Source organism: Sinocyclocheilus rhinocerous, unplaced genomic scaffold, assembly GCF_001515625.1.
Source record: "Sinocyclocheilus rhinocerous isolate Xijiao unplaced genomic scaffold, SAMN03320098_v1.1 scaffold574, whole genome shotgun sequence".
NCBI classification, from domain to species: Eukaryota; Metazoa; Chordata; class Actinopteri; order Cypriniformes; family Cyprinidae; genus Sinocyclocheilus; species Sinocyclocheilus rhinocerous.
In genome coordinates this window covers 1,589,635-1,594,962 of record NW_015659919.1, presented here as the reverse complement: position 1 = coordinate 1,594,962, position 5,328 = coordinate 1,589,635, and positions in this window count along the sequence as shown.

The window sequence follows — 5,328 nt, the reverse complement described above, 5'->3', positions numbered from 1 at the left end:
TAAAAAAAAAATAAGAACTGAATTGCCAATAAATAAAGCATCAAATTTGAATATTTGAAATTGAATTTGATTTTATTTCACACTCCTCATCAGAACTGCATTGATATGCCAATGAAGAATTTTGTGCTTGCATTTATCTCATATGATGAAGATAACATTACTATGATGTATTAAAACATTTAAATTAGATACCCCAATGGAGCCATAAAAAAAGGCCTATCATCTGTGAGGATGTTAAGGACACCGGCAATTTAACATTATTTGCAAATGATATGAGATGTATTTAAGCTTCAAAACAATGCAAACTTCTCTACATATTCATGCCTTAACATGTAGCCTTTAATAATAGCCACATAATGTTTTTGTGACAAACTTATGGAGGAATAGACCAGGTTATACAGTGCGTTTAATGGATTGTACTGTTATTTAACAACAGATAGATTATTCAGATGACAAAAGTTTTAAATTTTAAATTGTGAGCTTTGAAATTTACGTAATCTAGTACTTTGATATAGTGTCATTGTAAAGACTAGTCTATCCCTCATAATCTCGTTTTTACCCGCGTTAAATTCAATATGGCGTCTAACCTGAGGCCTGTTGTATGGTTTCTAGGGTCTTTGGACGTTTGGCTTTGAAAAAAACTAAACTAAAGATTTCTGCTTATGATTTTGACATTTGACTGTCTAAATAGAGGTGAATGCTTGTCCCAAACTAGTGGGAAAGAGACAGAACTGCAATTCTCCACTAGAGGGCAGAAAAACATCACTTTCAACAGCTGACTAAAACTTCTGGCAAATTCCACATTTCTTAAACGGTTATGTATCATTTATATTTACATTTATTCATTTAGCAGACGCTTTTATCCAATGCGACTTACAATTGGGAATACATCAAGCGATTCATCTTAAAGAGGCAAATAGACACAGGAAGTGCTCGTGATACCAAGTTTCAAGCGTTGTTCAAATAAGTACAAGCTAGACAGGGAAAGATTAAAGAAAGGAAAAAACAAAGGGGTTATTTTTTTTTTTTTAGGATGAAGTCAAATAGTGACGAAAGAGATTAATTTTCATCTGTCGCTTGAAAATTGTCAGGGAATCAGCATTCCGGATAGGGTTTGGAAGATCATTCCACCAGCCAGCCAGCCATGTATCATACATAATCGCTCTGTAATGTTAATAAAAATCGTGTTAGTAATTAAAAATCTCTCGTTCCTTCTAAAAAAAAAGTAATTTTGAACAAAATAAATAATTATTAGTATAGTACATGTTTTTTTCTGCACATGTTGTGTGTGGTAAACTTTGTTCAGTTGAAGATTCTGTTAGGTCATCCCGGCCCAGGAGGACAGATTTGATATCATTACGTCATCGCGAATGACGTCAGTACGTTAGGGCGTAAAATAACAGATGAACCGGTTTTTTTAACCGGTTTATTGAAACGAACTGTCCGAAAGAACCGGTTCGCGGAAAAGAACCGGACTTCCCATCACTATGACAAACTGCTTCATTGTGCACTTTGACCCTGCTTGTGGCTCCTTTTCCATTACATGAGCAGAACATGGTGGTTATTGTAAAATGTTTGTGAAAAATTTAGTAAAATTATTAGTTTATTTATAAAATACTGATTTTTATGAGCTGTTTTCGTTCATTTCAGATATGCATAGCAATACCCATGACATTCAGATCAGAAATACAATTGCACAACAACGTAATATGTCCAAAATACAGTGCATAATTACTTAAAGTCTCAATATTTTACTTTTGATTTTTCTACTTCAGTTTAAAAAACACCACTTATCAATAAACTTCTGAAGACTTTTTTCAAAAGGCCTAATTACATAGATCATGCCGACTTATTTGCAAACAAACACATTCCCGCTGAGGTTCAGCTGAAATGGTTCAGCTTAATGGGTTTGAGTCTATGAGAGTGGACTGTATACTGAGATGATAGTGGCAAAACAAGCCTGTCCTGCAGTCTGATTGGTGGTTCCCATGACAACAGTTGTCAGAGGCTATCTAAGCTTGAGGGGTGTACTTTCTATCTAAAAGCTTGGGGCTAAAGTTAGTGGTGAGTTTTAGCTCCAGACCAGCTGTGCTTCCGATTATGCTGCCTCTCCCGCGGTCAGGCCCCTTTGTTATGCTCAGTATGTAGGCTAGTTGTTTACTTCTTGTTGCGTCCTGAAATGACAAAGTGCAGTGAAAACTAAGCTGAATCGATCCGTTTTAGAAATGAATAGCTTAGAAACCCTTCAATATTTCTTTCATTCAGTAGTGCAATTCAATAGAAAAACAGAGATGTCTTATATACCTCATTTTTGGTTTAATCATGAAAGGTAAGGTCAGCAGGCACAAAGTAAACCGTTTCCAAGCAGCATTAAATACTAGGAGGCAATGGACATCTTGACTGAATGTATCTTAAGTGATGTCAAGGCTCTTCAAGCCCATATTTTTTATTTGATAATGGAGTTTGTGGACAAGAAAACCTCTTCAAACCATAAGCAAGTGCACTTTGAGATCAACATAATGCAGCAAACACAAATCATTGCTAACAAGCACTTCCTGTTTCTGATTGGTGGTTCCCATGACAACAGTTGTCAGAGGCTATCTAAGCTTGAGGGGTGTACTTTCTATCTAAAAGCTTGGGGCTAAAGTTAGTGGTGAGTTTTAGCTCCAGACCAGCTGTGCTTCCGATTATGCTGCCTCTCCCGCGGTCAGGCCCCTTTGTTATGCTCAGTATGTAGGCTAGTTGTTTACTTCTTGTTGCGTCCTGAAATGACAAAGTGCAGTGAAAACTAAGCTGAATCGATCCGTTTTAGAAATGAATAGCTTAGAAACCCTTCAATATTTCTTTCATTCAGTAGTGCAATTCAATAGAAAAACAGAGATGTCTTATATACCTCATTTTTGGTTTAATCATGAAAGGTAAGGTCAGCAGGCACAAAGTAAACCGTTTCCAAGCAGCATTAAATACTAGGAGGCAATGGACATCTTGACTGAATGTATCTTAAGTGATGTCAAGGCTCTTCAAGCCCATATTTTTTATTTGATAATGGAGTTTGTGGACAAGAAAACCTCTTCAAACCATAAGCAAGTGCACTTTGAGATCAACATAATGCAGCAAACACAAATCATTGCTAACAAGCACTTCCTGTTCTTTCAGAAGTCATGATTTCATTTTTATCATCAAAGCTTTTTTGCTACAAAGGGGAAATAAGAAATAAAATACATGGCCAAAAGTATGTGGACACCACAGTTCATTCATTTACCTGTGTGTGTTTGTGTACACTGTGTTCCTATTTATTATGTTTGATGATCTCTATTCAGTTTTCTTAAAATATTAATTGTCTTTATGCCTTTTGCAAGACATTCATGCTTTTCATCTTCAGAAATATCTTCCTTGCATGAGAACTGTGACTTACTTAGGGTTTTTCATTTAGCCTAAGAAGAACTGACAAGCTATTTAACAAACCTGTCTGAGATTGATACCAGTTATCTAAAAAAAAAGTGAAATAAAACAAACTAAAATCTGTTTATTATTAATAATAATAATAATGTTTATTTTATTGAAATCCTACTGATATGTAACTTACATAATATGGAACACAGTGTATGCATGTATATGTATCTATTAGTTGTTATTATAATTATATATAGCCTAGTCACCTAGTTTATTTTGTCCATTGACCAAGTTTTATTACAGATATATATAGCCTACCTTTTTGTCATCAGACAAAAAATAAATAAAATAATATAAAATAAATCAAGCAATATATTTTGGTCATGGAAAAGGCTAAGAAGGCAATTGTCAACTAGCAGCTTCAGGTAAAAATGAAACAATTTTAATTAATCACATTTAATTATAGTTTAGTTCAGTATTAAGTTTGAATCAGTTTGTGAAAATGACATAGATCTGGATCACAGACATAACCCGTTTAGTGTACGGATTAATTGTGTATTAATTTTCACAGACTGTAATGTTGTATTTCTCCCATAATTAACCCAGTAATTAGTTTTTAAAATATACAGTAGTCAACATTTGAAGTGGATCAAAAAAGTTAATCAAAGTTGTCCTAAGATAAGAACCACTGATCTATAATGACTTCTAATGAATGTTCTCTATTATAGATCAGTGATAAGAACACATTTTGGTTTTAGGTTTTAGGACAACTTTGATGAAAGGTTTTGATCCTCTTCAAATGTTGACTAGTGTATTTTTAAAAAGATTTTTTAATATATGATAAAAATTCATAACTATACTTTGTGTTATATGGCCCTCATGATACAAAAACTAAGCACTGCTGCAAGGGGCTTTCTAAAGTTGTAAAGTTAATTGTTGAAACATGGTAGTTTATTGGTCCTCAAGCAGGACCTAGAAAACCTATAGGCCAGTGCTTTTGAACCCTGGTCCTGGTTGTGGCTTAAAGGGATATAGCTGCAGCTGGAAAGTAAGAATAAAATTAATTTGCTACCTATTAGATTGTGTTTCATTAACTTCTACACCTACCCCAACCCTAAACCTACCCCTTACAATAATACAAATACAGTAATTATTGTTGTTCAGGCATGACAAAAATTACACAATATTAATGTGCGCATGCCCAGTAGCCGCAGCTGTATCCCATCTAGCCTTAACCCCTGGTCCTTGGGAGCCACCACTCTGCCGATATTAGCTGTGTCTCATTTAGAAGGCTGCGCCCTCCGGAGGTCGAATCCTCTGGAGGTCGCATCCTCTGTAGGATGCATATACGAAGTGTCCTCAACCAAGAATTAAACGAGACGGCCTTCGTAGGACAGGCGGAAAAGGAAACGGGAAGTATCACGTTGTTATGCCAACACATTTAGAGCATCGTTGCGCTCTCACACTACTTAAATGAAGGAAAATTATTTCTAAATTTGGAAAGTAATTTGAAAAAAAAAATGCTTTTACCTGTTTTATTTTGTTCAATGTTTGAGGAGCTGCAGCATACGTACAGCAGACATCTGTTAAAGAAAAAAAGGAGGAGGATATTAAGAACAAAGTTTATCCGTTTTTACCCGAGGCAATTTTAAGGTAAGTTGTAAACATCACATCTGCGCTTGTGTGTACATCTGCCGGCGCCGGCATTTTTCAAATTAACAACGGTTGTTTACGGCGACGCAAAGAATTGTGGGTTATCTGTAGCAGTGAAGGATACACCTCATGCATCCTCCGAATTCCTGTGAAAGAAGGTCGCATTCGGAGTGTCCTACTTGCTTTTCTGAAATGAGACAGCCTCCATGACGTATGAAGCCTTCGAATGCGACCTCCGGAGGGCGCAGCCTTCTAAATGAGACACAGCTATTGTCTCACTTA